Genomic DNA, 27,031 nt, shown 5'->3' with positions numbered 1-27,031 from the left:
CAGCTGTGATAGGTCTGTAATTAGTGGGTATGGTTGGGTCAAGGGTTTGCTTTTTGAGGAGTGGTAGTACCCAAGATGATTCTTTCAGATTATTCTGGATGATACCAGATGTCAATGAAGAATTAATAGGTTTAGATATGAAGGGTGCGAGTTCTCTAGCAGCGTCCTTAATAAGTTGTGCAGGGCATTGGTCACCCTTACAGTTGGATGGTTTGATTCCAAGTATGACCTTTTCCACCTCAATAACAGAGACTTTTGAGAAGCTGAAACGTGTTTCTTGTTCGTATTGTGGCAGGGGTACTATGCTAGGAGTAGTTTGAGGTGCTAGTGAGGCTTTCTTATGGGCAATTTTGGTTTGTAAGTTAGAAACTTAGTTAGTAAGTGCATGCTGAATGCTGGAGCACCACATTTTGTTTCTAGAACAGTTTCTTGCGGTGAGATAGGTGTTTCTAGTTCTTTAAGAACCGTGAACAGCTCTTTGGTACTGGATTTAGACTGTTAGATTCTGTTATTGTAAGTCACCTGTTTGGCTAGGAGGATGTCTTTCTTGTATTAGGTTGAGATATTGGTAAGGCTTATTTTATTTTCTGCTGAAGGTGAAAGTCTCCAGGCAGTTTCACATTTTCTTTTGAGTAATCTTTGATTCTTTAAGTGGGCGGTGAACCATGTGTTGAGGTGTTTTCTTAGGTTTACTCTTCCTTAGTTTGGGAGTTGCAAGATCATCGAGGGCAGTATTCATGACTTTGTTATAATGTTCAACTAGAGAGTTGGGGTCCAAGGTATCAGGTAGGGAGTTAAGGTTAGGCAGTATGTGAGGAAGTAATTTGTCAGCTGTTATATTTTTTTGTTCCTCGTGAGAGTTGGTGGGGCAAGCGGGGTGGTCTGAGCTGTGGCAGATTTAGTTGCCAATGTAAATGACAAGAGATAATGGTCAGTCCAAATTTGTGGAGCAATGGTCGTGATAGTAACATTGCAGTTGTACTCTTCGATCCAATTGAGAGTTTGTCCTTTGTCATGAGTGGGTAAATTCACTTTCTGTGTAAAGCTTAGTTCTTTCAATGTATTAGCGATGGCAGTAGATTGGATGTCCTTGGTATCGTTGTAGCCTAAATTAAAGTCACCTAGCACTAAGGTTTGAGAAGTGTTTTTTAAGTTGTTGGACAAGGCCATGGAGATGTCTTCATGGAAGGTTCTAATAGGACCTGGTGGTCTATAGATATGAATATTCAGCGTTAGGCATTTAGGCATTTGCAAGATTTTAGAGTGGGTGTAGTTACTAATCTCATGGAGAGGTTAATTTTAGAAATAATTGCTATTCCTCCTTCTGGAGAGATATGTCTGTCCACTCTCAGGATAATGTAATTATCAGGGACTGCCAGAGAAAGGGCAGGGCCTGCAGCATCGTGTAACCAAGATTCTGAGATGGCCAGGAAGTCAAGGTTATCTGTTAGGATGATGTCAGATATTTCGGTTGCATGTGAAACTAAGGACCTTGCACTTATTAGAGCTCCTTTAAGATTGGGTAGATGGCTTTCAAATGCATATGGCACAATGGAGCTAGGTTTGTCTATAGTAGTCTGTCTAGGAACGTTGGGTTTAGGTCTTTTATAATTGGCCAAGCCTGTATTAGGCTCTGCGGCTACTTTGTGGGACTATTTTTTAGGTGGTTTAGTTGCTCTATTTTTTTAGCTGGTAATTCGTGCAATTTAGATAAGCGTGCGCGCAAACTTAAATTTCTATCAGCAGTGCTGCATGGCGCCTGTGTGATAGAAGGTTCTTGCTGTAGGTTAAATTTATGTGCAGATATATCTGACATGGTGGGGCAAGTAGGAGTACTGTTTAGGGTCGTCGTAAAAGTGATCATAGTAGTCAGAGTATTAGTGGTCAGGGTGCTAGTCTGCGATACTAAGCAGATAATAAGGGCGATGCGTAGCGTTAGCCACACTGTCTTGGGTAAAGCACCTAGTAGGAGTCTAATAGGACGCCGAAGGTACATAATGACAGTAGGTTGTAGGCAGTCTAAGTTAGGCACAGAGGGCTGAGGTGGACTAATTCAGGAGTAGGCACAATGAAGTGCAGAATTTACGTGTAAATACAAGTGTACATAGTAGGCTAAGCTATTTTCAGTCACTATAGGACACAGTTGGTAAGGCTAGCAAAGTTAAAATCTTAACACAGTAGACTTCAGAAATGCTCCTAATCAGGCAATACTGCATAGTAGACTAAAGGTGACATAGTTCGGGAGAAAACACAGAGGGCTTCAAGAGCAGTAATGCATAGTGGAGCCGATGGTGATATCACTTCCTACATTTGGGCTCCCCACGGGTAATTCATAAGTCGGCTCCCAAGCTAGCGACATTTGAGAAGTTAGCCGAAATCGCTTGCAACTACTAGGAAGCCACACTGCACATTATAAATGAGAACTTGATGCTGCCACTACGTACTGTCATAAATTGGCACATTAGTGTTTGAAATGCAGACCAATTTTGCAAAAGGACAGATAGACGCATGCCTAGAGAGTCCCCCGACTCCGAAGGCCAACATGCACATGATTCAACCTCCCCTTGTAATTGTGCCTGGTGCCAAGTTGCAGTTGGCCCAGACAGATCTGCTAAAGGGATTGAGGGGATGCCCCACACACGACAGAACCAGAATTGTCATGTGAGACAGGCTCACACCCATGCTTGAGAATGGTGTCCTTCACATTCCGAGCCAATTGGAGGAGACCACGAGAGAAAACAGCAGGGGAATGGGAACAAAGCAAGGTATCCGAGAAAGGAATGGACATTGGGGGAGATAGTGGCCCTGTGGGGTGTGATGATAGTGCAACACATTTCTGCTTTATACAAAATGCAAATGATACGCCTAGCAGAAAACGAAAGATAGACACAGAAAGAAGACTAAAGACCAGAGGCGTTGCTGGAGGGGGGCTCATGGGGCTATCGCCCCGGGTCTTTTGGTTGTAGTCCCGGATAGAATCTAAGGAGCTACAACCAAAAGGCTAGCAAGCCCTGAGTCGCGACAGTCCCGGCATTAGTGTAGTCCCGGATCTTTTCCAGAACTAGCAACACCCCTGCTAAAGACATAGACAAAAGGCTGTAGATGACTGCAGTGGAGAGTCTCTTGGGCCTTTGTGTAGGCATAGCAAAGGCACTTTCCAAGCACTGGCGTAGTGGTATTAACTAGCCACTGATGGTGGCAGCTGCAAAATGGTGCAAGTAACTGGGCATCTAATAGCAGTGCCTGACAAATTATTATTATTATTTATGTATTATCACATGCAGCTCACCCATATGTCTTAGTGCACACATATAAGAACAGACAGACAATACGAACAAAGAAAAATCATGCAGCAAAAATATTAATGAAAGCAGATCATTTTAACAGTGCTATGGGTACCAATTAATCATTGAAGTTAAAAACAATTGTCCTTTTTGCTTTCTTAAAGAAGAGCACATTAGGCAAGGCATGAAGACATGTTGGTAGGTTGTTCCAAAGATCAGGCGCACACAGATTAAAACTTGTTCCACCAAAGCTGGTTCTCTCCATTAGACCTTAGTGATCTAGTTACGGGAGCATCGTGCAAGCGGTCAGTAAGATAGTTTGGGGCTTTCCCAGCTCGACAATTATAATTAAGTGTACAAATGTTATCTGTGAACATGTGGTGAACCGGAGCCCGGTGAAGTATTGTTCTAGCTTCTGTAACATGATCCATCCTGTCCAGTCCACAGACCACTCTTATTGCACCATTTTGTATAACCTGAAAGGTGTTAAGATTAGTTTTTAAAGTGCCTGCCAACAACCTGTTACAGTAATCAATTTTTGAATTGACCAGGGCACCAGCCCCAAGAGTCAGATTATTAGTAGATAAGTAAGGTCTAATCGGCTTAATCAGCTTGTTGGTGTATGCGCAGGTTGATTAAGTGCGCTATATGTTTTTTCATGGAGAGGTTGGAATCACAATATAACCCAAAGGTCTTAACTGATGGCACAACAGGTATGATGAATTCAGCAATCTTTTTTTTTTTTTTTTTTTACTTGTGTATAATCAAAGAAAAGATTTTTACAAGGATGCAACCTGGGAATAAGGGGAGCATCTAGAGATTTGGGAACAAAGTCACAGCGTGTCGTGTGCAATAGTGGTCTCGTAGGTTTTCTGTGACGCGTACATCAGATGCTAGGAGCCTTGCCACTGGAAGTGCCTGGCCAATGGAGCGCCTAGGTTGCAGCGTTGATTTTGTTGAAGGCAGCTTCCATTATTTTGGCCGTCGCAGCAGCCCAGCGGGATTTTTCGCCAGATATCAATCGGTACCACCATGTTTGCTCATCGATCAGAACCGAGTCGAGCCATAGGGGAGATAGAAAGGCTGTGCGAACTTGAGCTAAAGCGGAGCAGTTTAGGAGAAGGTGGCGAACGGTCTCAGTAGAGTCCGGAAGTTTGCACAGTCTGCATGTAGTATCGGACGCCAACCTTCTCATCGCTAAGATTTCCCGCGTATGAAGCAGATTTAAGCGCGCTCTTAGAAATATAGAGCGAAGCTTTTTGTCTGGAAATCTCAGACAGTACGCCATGGGAAGTTTCAATTTATTGTAAGACGGTGGAAGATGAATAAGGAACTTGGTTGCCGCCGCTTTATCAGAAGTGTTGATCCAGTCTTGTAGTTTCAATTTTTCACTTACTCTTTGTGGGTTTGAGATCAGGTCGTTTAATGTACAGTGTAAGTCTTCCAGTTTGGTTCTTTGAAGGTGAGTCCAATTTTGGACAGCCTTACAGTTTGATGACTCGAGTTCTTGGCCGATGATGTTGGAAATTGGCAGGCCGTCCTTAATAAGAATCTTCCTAAAGTTGGCCAATGAGGACCCACTGACAGAGGCACTTAGTGATAGGAGGCCCAGGTCTCGTCTGATGGCTTCGATTGGAATGGCGGTGGGTAGGCCTAGGAGCGATTTCCAAATATAGGCTTCCAGAGACCGCCACAGTGTGGACGGAACAGTGAACATGGCGTCCATGCCATAGGTCAGGGTCGGGACCATTTTACCTTTGTAGAAATTAATGGCCGGGACTAGCGAGAATTTGCCGTACTTTCTGTCGATCGCTCTTAGTTGAGATGTAAGTTGTTTAGTTTTAGACCACAGACGTTGTTGCATTGTGAGTTCCTGTGAGGAGCCATCGAAGATCACACCTAGGTATTTGAAGTGCGAGACCACTTCAATGTTGGTTTTACACACTGACCAGGGTCGGGTTTTTTTCTTGGAGCGGCCCGATCTGGAGAGGATCATGATTTTCGTTTTCGTCTGATTGATCTGAAGATTGTTGATGGTCATATAGGCTTCCAGATTGTCCAGCTGCCGCTGGAGACCGATCGGGGTTTGATCAAACAGAATCAGGTCATCCGCGTAGAGAAGGCTTGAAAGGGAACTGTTACCAAACTTCGGCGGGAAGCTTCGGACCTGGGCTTCCGAGTCTTTGTAGTCCCCCAGGAAGGCCACGAACAGAGCAGGGGCTAGAGGGCAGCCTTGTTTAACTCCTCTGTAAGCGGGGATTTCTTTAGACAGTGCTCCCTGTCTGTTCAACCGGACACTGAGTGTATTGTTGGTATGGAGGGCTATTATTGGTAGTAGCACATCTTTCGGGCAGTTCCAGTTTTCCAGCTTTCTCCACAGTTTGCATCTCTCAACTTTGTCGAATGCCTGAGAGAGGTCGATGAACGCCACGTAGACTGTGGGGGACCCTTGTTTTATTTTGGCTTTCAGAATGGTGAGTATGAGGATGTTTAATGCGGTGCCGCCGTTTTTCTTGAAGCCCGATTGGAATGTGTCACTGCAGGGGGCCAATTTCGCCCATCGGTTGAAATGGTTCAAGAGGAGAGACGCAAAAAGTTTACCCATTATGTCCAATAGGGCGATTGGGCGATAGTTTTCAGGCGCTTCCCTGCTTCCTTGTTTGAAAATTGGGATAATGATTGCTTTGGACCATAATGCTGGAATTTTTCTAGTGGACCGACAGTGGTCAAACAGAATGCTGATAAAGCTGGACCATTCCAGGTGATGTTTCTTTAGGTCTATGTTCGTCAGGCCGTCTGGGCCCGGAGCTCGTGAAGATTTTAGTTTTAGAATAGCTGTACTTATGTCTGCTGGAGCTGACAGATCGATCCAGGGGGCGGCCGTAGTGTCAAAAGACGTGATAGTGGCAGAGGGCGGGCTGGCGAAAAGATTGGTGAAAAATGTGACCCAGACTTGTTCCGGGACTGCGTTGATCATAGTTGAGGATGTGGTACCATGGGAGGCGTTTACCAGGGACCAGAAGTCCGCGGTTTTCTTTGACATTAAGACTCTCGTCATTGATTCCGCGTCGTGCTGGTAAAGTGCGGCTCGGCGCGCTCTGATCCATGATTTATAGATTTTATTTTCATTTTTCCATCGGTCCCATGCATCAATGGTGTTATCAGCCTTGGCGCGTCTTCTGAGTAGTCTCAGTGCTTTTTTTCTCAGTGCTATTTGTTTATCGTACTGATGAATATTGGCTTTTGGGGACGCCAACCGTTGTTTCACATGATGCATATGCTTGAGGAGCATAGGTAGGTAGTTCGGCCTTGGTGATGGAACGAGAACCGGTTCTGACTTGATGTCTGAGACGTACTGTTGAGTGATCGTTCTGATGTTGGCCGGTGTCAAGCGGAGACGCGTTAGTTGGGGGTTCGTTTCGACCGATGTCCGGTAACTCGGTGCAATGCGGCCGGATGAAGGCCAGGATACTGTTAGCATATTATGGTCGTTTGGTAGAGTTTTGACTACACGAAAATCTTGAATAATTGCACACAGTGCTTGGGAGGCGAAGATGTAATCTAGAGTGGCGGAAGACCGGTTTCTCTCCCAAGTCGGTAGATGTGACTGGCCTTCTAAGATCCAGGCAGCGTTATGCAGGTTCCTTGATGTCATCAGGGTCGTCCAAGCTTGGCCCCTGAGCTCCGCTGGTGTAGTGATGGTCGAGTTTCGGGGAATTTTTTGTGGTTGAATGCATTTCGCGTTGAGGTCCCCGCAGATAAGTAGATAAGGGGTGTTCCATTCACTAAGAATCTCGTCGATTGCCTCAGCAATAGTTTGGCAGAAGAGTGGTGTCGAGGACCTTTGTGGATTCCAGTAAGTAGTGAGCAGAGCAAGCGGTAGGACTGAGGACTGCTTTGCTTGTGGTGTCGGGAATTCATGTGCCGGGTTCCATTCAATTAAGACCGCCAGCACCTCGTAGGATCTTGCCGTTGTTTTGATAAGTTTTAAGTTTTGATCTGACCGAATCCCAATCAGAAGGCCAGCTGAGGGGCGGCCTAGTCGGCCTTTAACAGCTGGCGAGATCACGATGTCGTAACCGTCCATAGATGGTTTTTCCTGGAGCCATGTTTCCTGGAGACAAAATATGTCAAATTGACCTAGGTCTACGGTGTTGTGATCGGTTAGATGGGAGTGTCCTCTGGTGTTCCAAGAGGCCAGCGATAAGGCCTTTTGATAAAATTGGGTATCGGCTTCTTTTGGTAATTGCTATCTAGTGCGCTTTAATGATAGAGCATCTTTTATCCATTCCCATGGGCCAGATGGAATTGTCGAGTTTATGCTAGCCGTCGGTGAAGATGGTTTACGTTGCGCCCGGAGGCTGTAATTAAGCCGGACTCTTCGCGGGGACTGGTCTCTCCAGCTGAGCTTTCTGTTCTCCCGACGTGGTCTATGGGCTTGAGAATGGGGCGGGCGAGTCTTAGCAGGGTCTTGTTTTCTAATATATTGGCTTTTCTGTGGTGACCGGTTTAGCTCGGAATGTACCGAGACTGGTCGTGTCGAGCGGGCAGGTGAGTCTAGGCGCGTTTTCGGAGACCCGGGTGAGAGTATGAAGTGAGATTTCAGTTCACTTCTACGGTTATCATGTCGGTTAGATGGAGTGTGGGCGCTTGACCTTCCTTTATTATGGTGTGTTTCTCTGATGGGGATCTTGGGATCCATAGTCGGTAGTTCCGAAAGCCACAAGCCTTGGGCTTTTAAGTCTTCACCGGCTTGGCGGCAGATGTCTTGTATTGCGGAGGAATAGATGTGGAGGTAGGCTTTAGCCTTATTGTCTCTGTGATAAGGCTCAATCCACTTAAAGTCAGCCGAGTTTAGGTTCTTTAGGGAAGGTAGAGACGATGTTATCCTTAAGACAGTGCTTCTGTTCAAGATGATATATTTGTCTTTGCTAGAAATTTGTTCTAGCTTGAAAAGGCGGGTGGGGTTGGCCCTCATATTGTCAGCATGTTTTGGTGCTTGCTTTCGGGATGGGCAGGAGCCTGACACAGGCGACCTCGTTGATCTGTTTCTTGGACTTGGTCTTCTTTGTGTGGCCGTCGCATGTCTTGGAGGGTCTGTATTGCCAGCACCCTGAGTGGACTTGTGGGGACTCTGAGTCGTCAATGAATGGAGTTGGGGGACCTCTGAATGCTTAAGGGTGGAGGTAGACGGAGATGATTGTGAGAAGATGCCTTTGGAGGGACCTACCTCGGGCGCTGCTTGAGCGTCGTCAGATGATTCCATCAATATGAGACTTGAGTTTGGGGAGACTTCCGTTACGACCGAGGCCTTGGGTGGGTCCGTTGCGCAGCTCGCTCGAATGGGGCCACGAGCATCGGTGTGGTGGTTGAGCGTCAACATTCCGAACTCATCCTTTCGTTGGATCCGTTGGTGGGCTGGGACAGGAGATTGCTCGGTCATAGCTAATTTTAGAACTTTCTTAGCTGTGGCCGTGTTTGTGCTTGACGATGGTTGTAGTTTATTCGCGAATATTGTTGCAGATTCGATGAGATTTTTCGGGTGGGGAGTCTGCGTTGATTTGTGTAGTCGTATGTTTGGTGTAGAGCCTTTTTTCAAACAGGAGGGAGCTGCGGCCATGGGCGACACAGGGCCTGCCTCCTGACTTGTTGTATGCGTTAGGTCGTACTTCAGGTCGATAGCTGTTATATATCCTTCTAAGAAGGTAAGCTTTGACTGAATGTTCGCCAAAATGGCCGTGTTGTCTTTTGAGACGTCACTTAACATTTCATACAGCTTGCAGAATGGGGCCATAGCAATGGTTATGGCTGACATGATTGTGGTCAGATCTTTTCTGTTGTTAGGGGACTCTTTGTGGGGCGATGAAGGAAGGTCCCCTCTTCTTCCCGTCCTCAGTGGCGTGTCTCTAGTTCCTACGAATGCGGGGTTCGCAAAGGAGTGTCTACGGGTGGGATTGGTGGATCCAAAATCCCGCGTAGACGATGGTCTTGAAGCTGGTGGTCTTGTTTCGAAGATGGGGTCGTCCCGACAGAAGAACTGGGATGCGGGGACTGGGTGATTGAACTTGGGCGAGGGAGAGGTTAAGACGGGCTTTACCTGCAGGTGGGGGGGCGTTTCTCTGTGTGGCCCTGCTATTGGTTGTAGTAGGTCTAGAATGTCCGTAAAGCCCTGAAGTGGCAATCCGGTGGTATTTATTGAATCTGCGTTTGCGGATGCCACCCGCCCCGGGGTGGGTGGTGGTTGGGACCTCGCCAGCAGGTCTGAAGGTGTGACCGAAGTATCAACAGACTGGCAGTCAGAGCCCGGATGGGGATCAGTTGGTACGTCCAGTGAGGATCCCAGGAGGTGAGTGCCCAGGGGCGGAGTTGGCCCGACTGAGGATAGATAAGGCTCGGTGGACGCTGTAATTTTCCTGGATTTGGGCACTGGAGGGATCTCGTCAAAAACTTCCAGGATTTCCGCGTCTGATAGTTCAGAGTCATTGGATAATTTTCTTTTGCCTTGTGTCTTGAAAAAGTTCATCAGAGCGTTTCACAAACGCGGGGTGGAGAGGGCAAGTTTTGCGTAGCCCTTTTTCCTTTGTGTTTGCTGTGAAGCAACCTTTTTATTCTGGTTGCTAGCTTTATAAGAGCCGGGCGCTGGATTTTGCTGTTTCTTTGTCGAAAGAGTTTTGGAGGTTGTGGCTGCAGCCGCCGTGGGCTTAGGTGGCAATTTGCTTTTCTTCTTATGTGTTAGTCTTTTTGCAGGATGGTTAGTGGGAAGTTTGGAGCTGGAGTTATCCAGTGTGTCAGGGGAGATGTCGGAATCTAAATCCGGACTCTCCTCGTGGAGGGCAATCGCAAGTAAAGGGTCAGTATGGGTGTGGGAATGCGTGGCATCGTAGGCCCTGTTTTCCGGAGAACCCGTTGAGTCTAGAGGGGGCGCTGTGGTCACTGGCATCAGAGGTGGCGTAGACAAACTGGATGACAGATGTAGGGTAGTCTCTTCGGCGTCCTTAGGTGTGGTTAGGTTCCGTGAATGAGTAGGATCACCCGTGCCAGGCGAGGCCGGTTGGACTTCCTGAGCCAGGTGGATCTGGGCCGTGGTGGTCCGAAGGAACGGGCTCTTCCGCCGGTTGCAGGGATTCTCCAAGTCAGGAGAATTGATGATCCGCAGTGTAGAGTTCGCCGCTTCTGCCGCGAGCAGGGCTGGTGCCCGTCTGCCCGTATCATCACGGGTGCTGGGCGCTTCGAAGGTGGCCGCTGGCTTTAGGGTGATAACCGAAGATGTCGAGCAGCGGGCGTCGTGTGCGGCCGCTGTCAGCGATGTGGCCACCCTCAGACCCCCTGGCAGGGGCCCTCCGGCTCCCGCACAGCCCGGGTCACTCGCTGAAGCGGTGGGGGGCGGCCATCATCGGTTGGTGCTGACGGGCCTTGTCGTTGGTCATGGAGGAGACCATCAGATAAGACTGAGGAAGTCTTGTGGTTGAAAGCTAGAGGCTGGCTCGAGGTGAGTGGGGTCCTTTTCGCGTGGCTCCTTGATAAGCGTTGATCTGGATCCTCCTCCATCTCGGATAAAGGATGCTGGAAGGGGAAGGCAGGGGGGGAGGGTGGGAAGGAAAAGGGGAAAAAGGAAGGAAGACGGCACGAAGGGCCGGCACAGGATCGGGGGTGGAAGAATAGGAGGGAAGGAGCGGGTGGGGCGGGATGGGGTGGGGTGGGGAGCAGGAGGATAAGGTGTCAGTGACAGCAGGTAGCAAAGATCGGTCGACTGAGCAAGACCAAGGGGGCTCAGAGCTCACTTTTAAGCTCCACACTCGTTTCGATATTCTGTTTCTGTTGAGCACAGCTCATTTCAGTTCAGATTAGGTTCAGAACAAAGGGGAGCCCCGATAGGGGGATAGATGGCAGTGCAGGACAAAGAAAGGGTAACCGCTGGGCGGTAAGGGCACTGAACGCCTACCTCTGTGTCCTGGCAGTTCTCATGCAGCGCTCTTATGTCGGTGAGTCCGCCCGACAGCCCCGGCTCCCGGAGCGGACTGGAGCAGACTGGAACTCTGCCCGGAACTCCGCGCGGAAGAAGGGTTTTTATGGAGGTTGGGCTTGTTTTCTCCAAAAGCCCAGCCCCGGCCAAAAGCAGAACAGCAGAGGAAGCAGCACGCACGTCCTCTCGTGGTGTGGGATGGAGCAGACTGGAACTCTGCCCGGAACTCCGCGCGCGCTCCGCGCGGAAGAAGGGTTTTTATGGAGGTTGGGCTTGTTTTCTCCAAAAGCCCAGCCCCGGCCAAAAGCAGAAAAGCAGAGGAAGCAGCACGCACGTCCTCTCGTGGTGTGGGATGGAGCAGACTGGAACTCTGCCCGGAACTCCGCGCGCGCTCCGCGCGGAAGAAGGGTTTTTATGGAGGTTGGGCTTGTTTTCTCCAAAAGCCCAGCCCCGGCCAAAAGCAGAAAAGCAGAGGAAGCAGCACGCACGTCCTCTCGTGGTGTGGGATGGAGCAGACTGGAACTCTGCCCGGAACTCCGCACGCGCTCCGCGCGGAAGAAGGGTTTTTATGGAGGTTGGGCTTGTTTTCTCCAAAAGCCCAGCCCCGGCCAAAAGCAGAAAAGCAGAGGAAGCAGCACGCACGTCCTCTCGTGGTGTGGGATGGAGCAGACTGGAACTCTGCCCGGAACTCAGCAATCTTAAACTGATCATATCTCTCATCTAGCTTGTTCAGACGTTGAACAGTTCCGACAATGAGCAGCTCGGTTTTTCCATCATTGAATGCAAGGGAATTCATAGCCATCCATGCCTGAACAAGCGAGTAGGTTTTATTTATCATAAATGAGTCGAGATCATAGTTACCTGTCAACTCAAAGATCACCTGTGTGTCATCAGCGTAGTTGGTATATGTCACCCTAACCCTGTCCAACAGATCAAATAAAGGACGGGTGTAAGTGTTAAAATGTGTTGGTATACAGACAAGACCCCTGAGGGACACCACAGAAAAGTGAAACTGGTGGTGCCTTAAACTCATCAACTGAAACTCTTGAAAGTCGTGGGACAAGCAAAGACCCAATCCAAGCCGATGAAGAGTCAGAGCAATTAATGGGCTTAGTCAACCTCTTCAACATCAAGGGTGGTCCACGAGATCGAATGCTGCAGAGAGGTCAAGAAGCATTTGCTTGGCAGTCCTGCCTTTATCAATGATCTCCACGAGGTTAGCCCTGAGATCAAGTAGGGCAGTCTCGGAACAATGCATTGCCCTGAAACCAGACTGGCGAGGACCAAGAAGACAGTTGATTTCAGTGTGTTTCGGAAGCTGCAGGTAAGCCGTCATTTCCAGAATCTTTAACGGAAATGGAATCTTGGTAATCGAACAGTAATTCCCAGCAACCTCAGGATCAAGCGTCTCTTTTTTAAGAGTTGAGTGACCCACATCTTTTATGAGCACATAGGAACTATGGCAGTCACAAAAGAGCAATTAACAATGTTGGTAATGGGTGGCGCAAGACAATGGATGGTACTCTTAACTATACTCGCTGAGCAAAAGTCACCCTTACAAGAAGTCAGCTTCTTGTTGGCATGATTTCAATGATTTCGATCTCAGAGATCGCCTGAAAGTTAAATGTCAGTGGAGAAAGGTTAGTATGCATGCAGTTACTATATTCAAGTGATGAAAGCAAGGGGATATCCTGCATGCCATTTTGATGGAATCTTATGTTACGTTGATGTTGCTCCTTTTTCCTGGCAAATTCCATCTGGATGTTCAGACACCAACTATCACAGTTTTGGGGCAAGTCTCTCATGCTATTTTACCTTACCTTCCAATTCCTTAAGAATGAAAAACAACTCCCTATGGCTGGATTTTGCCCCTAAGATTCTATTATCATAGTTTTCCTTTTTGGCAAGCAAGATCGCATTCTTTTAGCCTGCTGCCTCAAGCTGGTTTGTATGTATTGTCTCAGGATAAGGGTCTTTTTCACCTGTTCAGTTCACATGTTCTTTTTTTTTCAATGCAGAACAACATTGCTGTTAAACCGGGTCTTCTGTTTTGCTTCGCTTTTTACAATCCTAACTCTTTCCGGGCCAGTAGATCAATCACCCTGGAGGTAATCTCCTGGAATTGGCATGCTAAGACATCTACATCATAGGATAAAGTTCTATTAGACCGTATCGGTAAGGTGAGTTCAGTAAAGGCTTGTGGGGTGACCATCCTCAAGTTTCTCGCCTTCTGATACAATCTTGGGTTAGTATTGACCCATTTTCTAATGGAGCAGGGAGACATAATTCAAAATATATTAAATAATGACCCGTCCAAGGATAGGGATTTGTAATAATGGAAGAGATGTGAAGATTGCGAGATAGTATGCAATCAAGGGTGTTGCCTCCCTTATGGACAGATGAGGAAATGTGCTGAGAAAAACCCATGCATCAAATGCTAAGCCAGATGCCATAGCCTCCTGATCTAATTCTTTATATGCCCAAAGATTAAAATCACCCAGGACCATCATATATGTTGTAATTTTCTGCAAATCCCTCAACAGAGTAAACAGTTGCTCCTCAAACACAGACATATCTCTCTTTGGAGGTGTGTACAATGCTGCAAAGTTGATTGTAGTGTTGTAATCAATGCTCAACTTAACAAACAAATGCTTGCACCTATCCAAAATGGCAGTACTAGTAACATGCATGTTGAAAGAGTCTTTAAAAATAATGGCAATACCCCCTCCTCTCGACTCCTTGTGTTCTGCTCTAATGATCCTAAAACCCCCTGACGTGGCCAGCTGAGCTGCATGGGTGGTGGTGTCATTAAGCCACGCCTCGGTTATACATAGAATGTCTAGATCTAAGGTAGTTGCCAGATCTGAGATTTCCATCTCATGAGAATCCAAGGATCTACTATTAAGCAAAGCAACTTTCAAATCATTCAAGTTACGATGAAACAGGGTATTATTAGATCCTCCCAATCCTCCCTTTTGGACTAAGGAACCAGAATCAGGAATTTGATAATCCTGCAATGTAGATTGCAAGTCACATTAAGGATGTGCAATTACGGTATCACATCTACCTGCGCGAAGGAAGTCAGTCTGCTCTCCGCCAAATATAATCCCTGAACTTCAGAAGATAAGTGAGTTTGTGCATTCTCACTAACAGGCGCTACGACTACAGGCATTGTTACCAAAGCCAGAGTAGTGGACAAGGCAAAATAGCCACTTAATGGCATAGCCTCTGCGTTCACAGATGCACAGAATGTTTCTCTAGAAACCATGTCATTAATAACGGAGTATCACGACTGGCACTATGGGCTACGGGATTTGCTAGGTGATCAGCTATATCTTCGTCTTCACTCGATTGATAACCCTCCCCAATCTCTTCCTCCTCACCTGAATAGTCCAGTTTCTTCCGGCGGGTAAGTCCTGTGTACGGCTTCTTCTTTTTTAGAAGATATGGTCTACCTCGGAAAGAAGCCACCGTGACTCTCAGACAGAGAAAACCCACGGTGACTCCCCTCCGCGACAGCCAGAGGGGAAAAAGCCACTGGAACGGCAAAAAACCCCTGGATCCAATATAGACGTGAAGGTTGTGGAAGTCGTCGGCACTGTAGTAGGTTGAATGATCCGTCGCCGAAAACCCAGGAAATGGTAAGGTCGGCGTGATTCGGTTTACAGGTAGATTCCCCTCGGGGTGGAGGACAAGAGTGAACGGAAAATCCGCGAGATAGAGTATCCTAGAGCGAAGTAAATCTCAGCAGAATTTCAGCACGGGAACAAAACACAGGAGAAGGCAAGCAGGAACCAGAGAAGGGGGGGGGGCCCGTTGGGAACGGGAGGAGGAGAAAAAACAGGAAGTTTTAAGGAAAGTGTGATAGTAAGGCAGACTATCGGAAGGAACACTAGCGCAAGCAACAGGGCGAGGAATGAACTCAGTTGCAACGCGCCGAGCCGCCGGCAGCCGAGTGAGATATACAAACGGCGGCGGCCATCTTGAAAACAACTAGACCGAGTCTGATAGGCGAGGAGGAACGTAATGGAACATTTTAATGGCGTCCTTGTGTCCACCTTCGCCACAAACGCCAGTCGCTGGCGACCGTGACAGTATGCCCCCTCCGAAGGCTTCTCCCACCCGGCCTTTCTGGATGTAGTCGGTGGAACTTGTGTAACAGTTGAGGAGAGTGAATATGGAACTGTGGTTCCCAGGTGTCTTCTGAGGAGGGATACCCTTTCCAATGAACGAGATACTCAAGACGTCCCCGATGATAACGGGAGTCCCGTATCCGAGAAACTTCATATTCCTCGGAAGCCGGAACTGGCAAAGTACACAGCTTGGGGGATGCTTGTTTCCGGGTATCTGACACAAAGGGGCGTAAGAGAGATGAGTGAAACACGGGATGAATCCGCCTGAGTCCCTTTGGCAACTTGAGGCAGAAGGCCACAGGATTTATCTTTGAAGTTATCTCAAAGGGTCTGATGTAGCGGGGTGACAGCTTAGAAGGCCGAACCCATCGAGGAAGGAACTTGGTGGACAGCATGACCTTGGAACCTTTGTCCCAGGCAGGAACTTGACTCCGGTGTTTGTCGGTTTGCTCTTTGTAATGACTGCTAGCCTTAGAGAGGCTCTGACAGGCTGTGTTGTGGGCCTCCTTGATCTGCGCAAGGGTGTTCTCCAAAGAAGGAATGTTAGTTTCCTCCCAGAAACTCGGAACTATGGACTGCGGGTTGTATCCGTAGGTACAAAAGAATGGGCTAGTTCCTGTAGCCGTGTGGACAGCGTTATTGTATGCAAACTCTGCTGTGGGAAGCAGGTCCACCCAATTGTCTTGCTGTTTATTGATGAAACACCTTAAGTATTGCTCTAAGGTACCGTTTAACCTCTCGGTTTGTCCATTTGTTTGGGGGTGAAACCCCGACGAAAGAGCTCTCTCAACGCCCAAAGAATTGCACAATGCTGCCCAGAATCTGGAGGTATACTGGCTGCCCCTGTCTGAAATTATCTTTTGAGGAAGCCCATGTAACCTAAAAATGTCCTTGAGGAATACGTCAGCCATGACCGAGGCGGACGGGATCTTTGTCAATGGAGAAAAATGTGCAAGTTTCGAGAAAGCGTCTACGGTTACCATAATGCAGGTACAGCCTCGGGATACCGGTAACTCCACAATAAAATCCGTAGAAATGCATTTCCAGGGGTCAAGTGGAACCGGTTCCTGTTGTAACAGCCCCATAGGTTTCGAGGTGGTATATTTGCTTTGTAAGCACACCATACAGGATTGAACATAGGCTTGTGTGTCAGCCTTCATGTTGGGCCAGATGAAAGCTCTTTGGAGAAGTTCCAGAGTACCTCGTACTCCTCGGTGACCTGCAGTCTTGGAATCGTGGCACCACTGAGTGACTCGTCTTCTGAGACTATTGGAAGGAATAAACAGTCTTCCACGGATAAAGTGCAACCCGTCCTTAGTGGTGACCGGTTGATTTCCCATATTGAGAGTAGGTTCTTGCAGGCAGGCTCCTCGTACTTCTTCCAAGAAGTTAGACACTGTAGATATGATCCGGGTACGAGGAAACATAAACTCCTTTCTGTAAGGGAAGATAACATCGTCTCTGCGGGAGAGAGCATCGGCAACTAGATTTTGAGAGCCAGGGATGAATGTGATGACAAAATCAAACTGGGCGAAAAAATGAGCCCATCTGGCCTGGCGGGTGTTATAACACTCTTGCTGCTTGAGTATTTGCAGATTTTTATGGTCTGTTCGTATCTGGAACGGGTGTAGGCTCCCTTGGAGCAAATGCCTCCATTCCACACAAGCCAATTTCATAGCAAATAATTCCTTCTCTATGACTGAGTAGTTGCGTTGGCTAGGATTTAAAGTTTTCGAGAAGTATGCCACCGGATGCTCTAGGTCCTTGACTCTCTGAAGAAGAACAGCACCTACGGCTGCTGCAGAAGCGTCAGTTTCCAGGATAAAGGGTAGTAGCTGATCTGGTTGTTTCAAGATAGGAGCTGCACAGAACTTTTGCTTTAAGCTGAGGAAGCTTTCTTCAGCCTCATTAGACCAGATGAAAGGACCTGTGGATTTCTTGAGAAGGGATGTATTAGGAAGAGTGAGTAAGGAAAAACTTGGAATGAACTTCCTATAGAAATTCGCCAGCCCCAGGAAACGTTGAATATCCTTAACTGAAGAAGGCGACGGCCATGACAAGATGGCATCCACCTTCCTTGGGTCCATAGTAACCCCTTTGTCGGATAGGATGAATCCCAAGTAAGACAATGAGGATTGAGCAAATGCACATTTCTCAGGTTTTACCAGAAGACTGTGATGTTGTAGTCTGCGCAGAACTTCCTTGACATGTCGGGTATGTTCCTCCTGGCTCCGTGAGAAGACTAAAATATCATCCAGGTAAACCACTGTGTTAAGGTTCAGAAGGTCGGAAAACAATCGGTCCATGAATCTCTGGAAAATAAATGGTGCATTGACTAGGCCAAACGGCATGACTTGGTATTCAAACAACCCATAGGGAGTGCGAAACGCCGTCTTCCACTCATCTCCTGTTCTTATGCGGAGTAGATGATACGCATTCCGTAGATCAAGTTTAGTAAACACAACAGAGCCTTGGACAGCCTCTAGAATCTCTGATATAATGGGCATAGGGTATCGATCTTTTATGGTCACTCTGTTTAACCCCCGATAGTCGATACAGGGCCGCAGATCCTTGGTATCCCGTTTGGGTATGAAAAACAGAGAGGCCCCAGCGGGGGATTTGGAAGGTCTTATGAGTCCATTTGCTAAATTATCATCAAGGTAGCATCGGGGTACAGCCTTCTCCGATACTGAGAGGGAATACATCTTCACAAAGGGGACCAATGCTTGTGGCACTAGGTCGATACCACAATCCTCTGGGCGATGTGGAGGAAGTCTAATGGGGGTCTGCTCCTGAAAGACTTCGTTGTATTCTGAAAGACATTTCGGTATGCAATGGATGGAGCTGCCTTCAACAGCAGACATGGTCTTTACAGTTGCGAATGTTGGTTCTGGAAGGCATTCTCTTAGGCAAAAGGCGGAATGAAAACTTAGTAGATTCTTAGACCAATCCACCGTTGGGTTGTGTTTCCTGAGCCAGCCTATTCCTAAGATGACAGGGAAATGGGCCACCCGTATAATATCAAACTTTATGATTTCAGAATGCTGGTGAATGGACACCTGAATCTCCTCGGTGGTGTGAGTAATGAGTCCTGAACATAGGGGTGTACCATCCACTCCTTCAACCTTTTGGTCCTCCTTTTTCTCAATCCTTAGCAGACCCATCTTATCAGCCCAAAAGGTGTCAAGGAAGTTTCCAGCCGCCCCACAATCCAGTAGAGCCTGCGTCTCTACCTCTCTCTTCCGGAAGCAGAGTTTTATGGCAATCACCATGAGACACACATCTTCGCTCATCTGAGATGAGGCCACAGAAAGTGTAGTGTAGGAACAAGGTGTAGCCCCTCGATAGTCCGTTCCGCTGATTATCGAGGGCGGTCGTTTCCCGATCTCCTTGGGGGCACATCGGGACAGTCTCTCAGAAGATGGTTGGCTGCTCCACAATATAAACAAAGGTTCCCTTCACGTCTCCTCTTCTTTTCTTCGGCAGTCAACGGAGATCTGGTGCTTCCGATCTGCATGGGTTCCTCTCTGGCGTGACGCGATACAGGTGAGGAGGAGGCGGGGGGTATATCCAAGAAAGAATGTGGACCTTGAGCCTTCTTCCTTTCGTTTCTTCGTTCCATCAGGCGGAAATCGATTCTTAGAACTGCAGTTTGAAGATCTAGAAAGGTGTCTGGGCGCGGGATCCGGGCAAGCTCATCCTTGAGCTCTTCTCGCAAGCCCCGGCGGAATATGGTATACTGGGCCTGCTCTTGCCAACCTGCCTCTGCAGTGAGTTTCTTGAAAGTGGAGATATAGGATAGTAAGTCGGTACTCCCTTGACGTACATCCAGCAGGTCTTCGCTAGCCACGTGTGAGCATTCGGTTCGCAAAAAGGTGTGTCGCAGTAGTTCCTTAAAGGCCGCATAGTCCTGCAACACTGGGTCTGATAGGGATACCAATGGAGTAGCCCATGCCAAGGCGTTTCCCGTCATGTGCGTGATCATGAAACCCACCTTGGAATGATCTGTGGAAAAGGCATTCCTGCGGAAGGTGAAATGAATATTACAGGCTTCCAGGAATTCCTTAACCTTTCTTTCCGAGCCGTCGAATTTACCTGACACCAGGGGTAGTGGGGGTAAATCAGTTGTCTGTTGTTCTCTTGCAGCTACTCTTTGTTGGAGCGCCACGTTGTCAGCTTTTAGTGTTTGGACCTCTACGTTGAGGGTTTGGACAGCTGTCACCAGCTCTTGCAGTTGTTGTGGCGTAGCCATGTTTTCTTTTGGGCGTTGCAAACTATCACGACTGGCACTATGGGCTACGGGATTTGCTAGGTGATCAGCTATATCTTCGTCTTCACTCGATTGATAACCCTCCCCAATCTCTTCCTCCTCACCTGAATAGTCCAGTTTCTTCCGGCGGGTAAGTCCTGTGTACGGCTTCTTCTTTTTTAGAAGATATGGTCTACCTCGGAAAGAAGCCACCGTGACTCTCAGACAGAGAAAACCCACGGTGACTCCCCTCCGCGACAGCCAGAGGGGAAAAAGCCACTGGAACGGCAAAAAACCCCTGGATCCAATATAGACGTGAAGGTTGTGGAAGTCGTCGGCACTGTAGTAGGTTGAATGATCCGTCGCCGAAAACCCAGGAAATGGTAAGGTCGGCGTGATTCGGTTTACAGGTAGATTCCCCTCGGGGTGGAGGACAAGAGTGAACGGAAAATCCGCGAGATAGAGTATCCTAGAGCGAAGTAAATCTCAGCAGAATTTCAGCACGGGAACAAAACACAGGAGAAGGCAAGCAGGAACCAGAGAAGGGGGGGGGGCCCGTTGGGAACGGGAGGAGGAGAAAAAACAGGAAGTTTTAAGGAAAGTGTGATAGTAAGGCAGACTATCGGAAGGAACACTAGCGCAAGCAACAGGGCGAGGAATGAACTCAGTTGCAACGCGCCGAGCCGCCGGCAGCCGAGTGAGATATACAAACGGCGCCGGCCATCTTGAAAACAACTAGACCGAGTCTGATAGGCGAGGAGGAACGTAATGGAACATTTTAATGGCGTCCTTGTGTCCACCTTCGCCACAAACGCCAGTCGCTGGCGGCCGTGACACGGAGGCCTTATTCATAGCAGATACCGGCCATTACATCAGCATAGGACCAGCATTTTGTTGGTGCTGTGTTACAAATAACAACATTAGAGAGGTCAGCACTCAGCTGTTCGATTGCTTTCAGCCGGTGCATAATGAATTAAAGGGCCCCACCAGTGATACCAGATCAGAAAAGCCAACACAAATGTTGTGTAAATTAAGTATGGCGAAGCACTTACTTTTATGGCCATGAATATGCACAGCCAGAACAGCAAAGGTCCAACGGGACCGGTGCATGCCAGCTTGGCTCTGAAGCATCGATGCTGAAGCGCATGATAAGTTATTTAAAAGGTAGAAAAGGCTGCTGGTAGTTGCAGTCTGTATTGTGTGCACTTTTCTAATTACTACAAGCTAACACTCCTAAACACACAAGTGTTCCAGCCCACAAGAATCACAGATGAAACACACAGTATTTCTGCTTACAATTGTAACAATTGAAGAATCACAGATGAAACACACAGTATTTCTGCTAAAAATTATAACAATTAAAGAATCACAGATGAAACACAAAGTATTTCTTTTTGCAATTCTAACAATTCAATTCAGATCTAATAAGTCAGCAGATGAAAGCAGGGTGTTTTAAATATAGGGCAGACTGACTTGGCTCTGAAGCGACGGCGCTGAAGCGCCTGATTAGGTTTTAAAGATGCAAAAGGCTTCTGGTAGTTACAGTGCGTATCATGTGCACTTTGCTAATTAGTACAAGCTTACACTTCCTAAACATACAAGTGTTCCAACCTGCAAGAATCACAGATGAAACACACATTATGTCTGCTAACAATTGTAACAATTAAGGAATCAGAGATGAAACACACAGTATTTCTGCTCACAATTCTAACAATTCAATTCAGATCTAAGAAGTGCCTAATAACAATACACAAGCCAAAACATTTGGTTTTTTCAATGTTTCAATGATTGGTTTTAAAAGGACTTTAGTTAAATACACACATACTGCTTATGAGTGTCTGAAGCCAGAACTGGTTAAAACATTTTTATGACACCATTAGAAAGTTTACAGCTCCAATTAAGTCATTACCTCTCAGATATCTGCCATGAGAAAACACTGGCAGGCACTTCCAGCAGTGCAAAGTTTGATGGCAAAGCTTCATTAAAGTGAGCTGAAAGAGTTCCCAGGAGGATGGTTTTTGGGCGGGCCGAGGTAGGAACTGGGTCGCAATGACCATAGGGATTAGCAGCAAAGAGCCAAATGGAACCAGTAACACACTCCTTTAAGAGAAATCCCCTGAAAAGCTGTGGAAGGGGGAATGAAACACTGTGCATCCCAAACAACACTAATCCAGGCGTCCTCTGGCTAGCTGTTGTCCCTTTGTCCTGTTCCCCAGGTGGGACAAAACAAGGAACCAAGGTTTTTACCACCAAACCATGTGTATTAGGTGGCCATGGGCAAGAAGCCCTAAAAGCGCAAGAGGAACTGAGACTTAATAGGCCACAGGTCTGGCAGGTAAATAAAAAGCAAGACCACGATACATGAAAACATAAATATACTACAGTGGGCAACATTTCAAGTTCCTGAGGAGGGAACTCTGGTGGACCCACAGAAATGAAGTGCTGGCGTGACCAAAGAAGAAAGATGGATTGGGAGAGTGTTGTCACAGCAACTTAAATGGCTGAAAAGGATGTGCTTTTGTATTGGGATGTTTTGTGCTTATGGTGCCTTTTGGTGTCTTTTGGTGTCATTTTGGCTCGGGAGGATAGCTCAGTGGTAAAGTGCTCACCTTGGAAGCAAGATGGCATGGAGCAACACAGGTTCGAGGCCAGGTCCGCACTTAGAAACCTCTGGGTATTAAGTGCGTTATAATTAACCTATCATATCATGTCATGTGACATATGGTAAGAGACGGGGTGTGTACTGGGGAGAGAGACCGCGTGTTCTCTCTTTGAGAGATTCCCTTCGATCCAGTGCATGAGAACAATAAGACTCTTTTCCAACTCTTTATCAACTAGGATCAAGTATAGTGTCTACTTTGTGAATAGATTGTGCTAAGAAAATACCTCTTTTGCTATGGATATTGTAGCGTGATTGGAAGGCCTGCGCCTGCAGGCTGCCCCAGGTGAAATGCAATGAATGAGCAAGCGTTGTCCAACTAAGTGTAGTGCCATGTGCCTGCCCTGCCCGCTATGACGATTTTCATTTGGGCTACCATTAGGGTGACCAGACATCCCGGTTTTGCCAGGACCGTCCTGGAATTAGGCCCCCTGTCCCACAGTCCTGAGAGTTTGTTTTTTTTAATTTAAAAATACACGTTGGTTACCACTGCAGAGATGCAATACATCAAAATGACATCCGTTGATAATAAACAGTTTTCTTGCTTTCATTATCATATGTGTCACCCTACAACCTTTCAGTTCACAGCTGCCTGGCTGTGCCACGGGAGTGCATAAGGAACTCAAAGTCGCTAATAACAAGCAACGCAAACGCTCTTTTAGTTTTTAATATGCTTAGTGACTGTCACAGCCAAATCTGCACTTTATATGGAAGTAGAGAAGTGCTGGAAATTGTATTTATTTTAATGTGCGATCCTACCTAATGGGGTGGGAGGAACTAGGGACGGGGGCTGGGTAGGTGGGAGAACTGGGGTTGTGCGGGTTGAATGGGATGGCAGCGCTAGTCCTACTTGGATGTTTGTGGCCTGTCGCGTTTTTTTTTATTTTCAAGATCTGGTCACCCTAGGTTCCATTGGTGGTGAGGAGACGGTTCCCCTCTTGAGGCATTGCTGAGATATTCGGGAATCCATCTGCATATTCCGCTCATTTACAAACTCCCACCTGTGCCAAAAAGGCACAGCGGCTGAACCATGATCTCCAGGAGTATTGATGAGAGACTCAATCAGAATTGCTCCGGGAGCCCTGCTTTTTACAAGCAAGGATGTAGAAAATAAATCAATACACCTGGAAAGTGCTGAAGTTTGCATCTTATGGACATTATCCAGTGTGTAGAGTAGCAGACGCACATGTCATTTATAGAACCCACCTCCTCACCTCAGTCATATTGGAAGAACAGCAAGAGAGCACTGTGCATTACACCTTGTATCATCCCAACACAACATCGAAGGTATGAGAGATGTTATGCACTCAGACTACCGTATCGAATGTATCCCCGCACTGATGTGGTCGACATGAGCCTGCAGACACCACTAGACATAGAAGAACTATAAGCAAAGTCTGCCACGTGTGAAGTGATGTTATGAAGAAGAGAAGATATGTGGGCGCACTAAACCGGATGTATGGATATCTAGAGAAGAAACATCTGACTAAAGTGATGTAGTAAGCATTTTTGTGAATGTGAAGAAAACCATATACACTAAGAAGATAAATTACAATAGATACAGTAGATGTATATACGCAGAAATGCAAGGTAGATAAGACAATGTAGAAGCTTGCTAAAGTAGAAAATATAAGGCAAGTAAAGCAGCCATGTTGAGAAAATGGATGTCGGCATCGTATAATAGTAAGCGAGAAGTCTCGAGGAGAAAGACCAAGACTGCAGAGCTGACAGACGCTGGAATACAGATTTGTGCAAGAACAAAGGATATTTGCTTGTCTCAGAATCAAGGATGTTGCAGCAAGAAGCAACTGACAGGCACAAAATGAGTCGCATAGAGGATAAGCCATGTGCGCAAGAAATATTTTTCTTAGATTAAGTAAAGGAGTGAATAATTGTGAGTGCCAAGTGTTGAACAATCAAAGATGCAGAAAACACATGCAAAACAGAGCAACCAAGCCTCCAGATGCTGAGGAGAGTAATAGCACCCAATATAATTGAATCAAACAGCACTAAATAAAAGGACAGAATGGGAAAAAATCGTGGTCTCTTCACCAGTGATACAAGACCAGAAGGCAAGGAACATTCATAAAGCTTCAGACGAAGATATAGCAATGTACCTGTACTCCCTTTAAAGTTCTTAGGAAGAGAACAGTCAGCAAGATCAAGTACAGAGAAGAAGCCTTGGCTTACGGCCTAACTGATGAGAGATGCTAAGCTAATTAGCTAAGTGAGACAGTTGTCTGATGTTGTTCCCTGGCACCTAGGTTTCATTGTTTACGTGCTGCTAACAAGCCGAATGTCCAAGGTTGGACGAGAGTGCCAACCAACCATGAGGGCCGATGTAAGGGTGGACCATACATTGGTGCAGAAGCCTATCCGCTGCTATTATGCTATAATCAATATTTTATGTAGTTAGAGGTTGTTCAAGGCGTGCCTACCAGATAAGGGGCAGCCAATGATGGTACTAACACATATGAATTATAGGTATATACGTTCCCTTAACCAAGCCCTCCACCCGGTATGGTTTAACTGTTTGCCACGTAGGATGACGTCATAGCAGATTTATGTTGAAGTAGAAAACCTTATGCATAATTGAAATGCGTTGAGAGTGTGTGAGCTCCAATCTGTTTGTTTGCCAGATTTACCTACTTTGTAGAGCTGATAATAAAGTAGTATTTTGCCATCTGCTTTGAGTCTGTCTGGTTATTTGGGCCTGAGATCACTTATTGCGGTAATCCCATTCGGCTCTCTAATGCTCCAGGTGCTACTGCACAAGTGATTTAGTGAAGGCCAAATTTGACAACTATATGAAGCAACACCAACCACACCTGATGCGCCACAGCAATCCTGGTGACAGGCATTTCTAGCCTGTACAATCAAATGTACTGATGATATATGGAGGTTTCATAGCCTCTTAATCAGTACACAATAAGATTTGTGATAAATTACTTGCGAAGAACATTTTGTCCATGGTGATGCCCACAAGCATCAATCCTTAATACAGTGCCAGTTCTTTAGGAGGGACTTACAATGAAAAGTACAGAAAAGTGAGTGTAAATTGCAGAGAATAATACAGGTACATTTACATTAGCTCAGCAGGATGAGCCGGTAAGATAGCAAAACGGGTTGAACGCTCGCTGCTGTTATCTGTGTGTGATCTGTAGGTAGCAGGTTGGAATCCCAATAAGGCCAACTCAGCCTTTCATCCTTCCAAGGTTAATAAATGATGACCACTTCACAATGATAGATTTGAAGAACGCCTTCTTTTCTATCCCACTTCATGAGGAGTCACAGGACCTGACATTGTTTCTATATAGAAACACCAATGGAAACACACAAGACTACCTCAAGGGTACTGCGAGTGACCCTCCATATTTAACCGGGTGCTCCAAATGGACTTAGGGAACATACATTTGGACAGAACGATTATCCAGTACGTAGACAGCATCATGATTTGTAGCAAGTCAGAAGAACAGTGCAGTGAAGATTCCATGCGATTACTGACTGTGTTAGCAGAAAAGGAATACAAAGTAGACAAGGCAAAACTGCAATATTGCCAAAACAGCAAGGTTTTGGACATGGGACAAATGATATCACAGGAAGGCAGGAAGGTGACCCCAGAAAGAGCAGAAGCGATCTTCAGAACGCAACCTCTGATGACTGTAGGCAAATGCAGCAATTCTTGGGTCTCTGTAATTACTGCAGAGCATGTGTGTTTGACTGCAGCACATATACAAGACCCCTTTTAAGCGGGCCCTTGGAGGTTCGGAGGGGAGATTGTAACATAACATGTACATAAGAGATTACTGGAGCATTTGAGGTATTAAAAGAGGCAATATGCACAGCCCCAGTGTTAGGGATTCCCGATTATCATTGGCAGTTTTATTTGTTCTCACACTCCAATGGAGCGGTGATGACTGCAGTGCTCAAACAGAAAATGACTTTAGGCCACAAACCAAAAGATTACTACAGTGGGCGATTAGACCCAGTTATGAGAGGACACTATACGTGCAAATAAGCATTGGCTGATGCTGCACTGCAGTAGAGAGGTAGAAGTAGAGAAGTTAGCAAGCGTGACAATGGGCTCTAGTTCCATGCTATACATTCTCAAAAAGCCCAAGAGCACACTGACCACACAAAGAGCATCAGGATATGAGGTGATTATCTCAAATTCGGCAATAAAGGTAGTAAGATGCAGAGTTTCTCTTTATTGATGGTTCTTCAACCATAGAACAGACGACGGGGGAAAGTCATACTGGGACGGCAGTGGTAAAAATAAAGCCAAGCATATTCAAAGTAGTAGCAAGCACAAGGTTGCCTTCACATTTCTCAGAGCAAGTGGCAGAACTAGTGGCTCTCATCATGGCATTAGAAGCACACAAGGAGGAGGAGATCACAGTGTACTCTGACTCCGCCTACGCCTATGTGACATCAACCGTACATTCAGGACTGTCACATTGGAATAGGTGAGGCTATCGATGCGCTGACGGCCCAACAGTGCAGCACATGCCCCTATTGGCTAGACTCATAGATGCACTACAACTCCCATCAGCCATAGCAGTTGTGAGTTGCCAGGCATACATGAGGGGGGAGGATCTGATTTCCCGCTGCAACGATGCCACAGACACATAAGCAAAGCGAGCAGCATATTTCGCTGAAATAAATGAGTTTGAAACACCACCGTGGACGCGGCCATCGCTATTGGATCCAGTTCCTGGGGGTGGACCAGTGAGGGAGGATCAT

This window comes from Ambystoma mexicanum, chromosome 6p (assembly GCF_040938575.1).
Source record: "Ambystoma mexicanum isolate Mex_15411 chromosome 6p, UKY_AmexF1_1, whole genome shotgun sequence".
In the NCBI taxonomy this organism is placed as follows: domain Eukaryota; kingdom Metazoa; phylum Chordata; class Amphibia; order Caudata; family Ambystomatidae; genus Ambystoma; species Ambystoma mexicanum.
The sequence above is the reverse complement of the archived record's forward strand: the minus strand, read 5'-3'. Positions refer to the sequence as shown.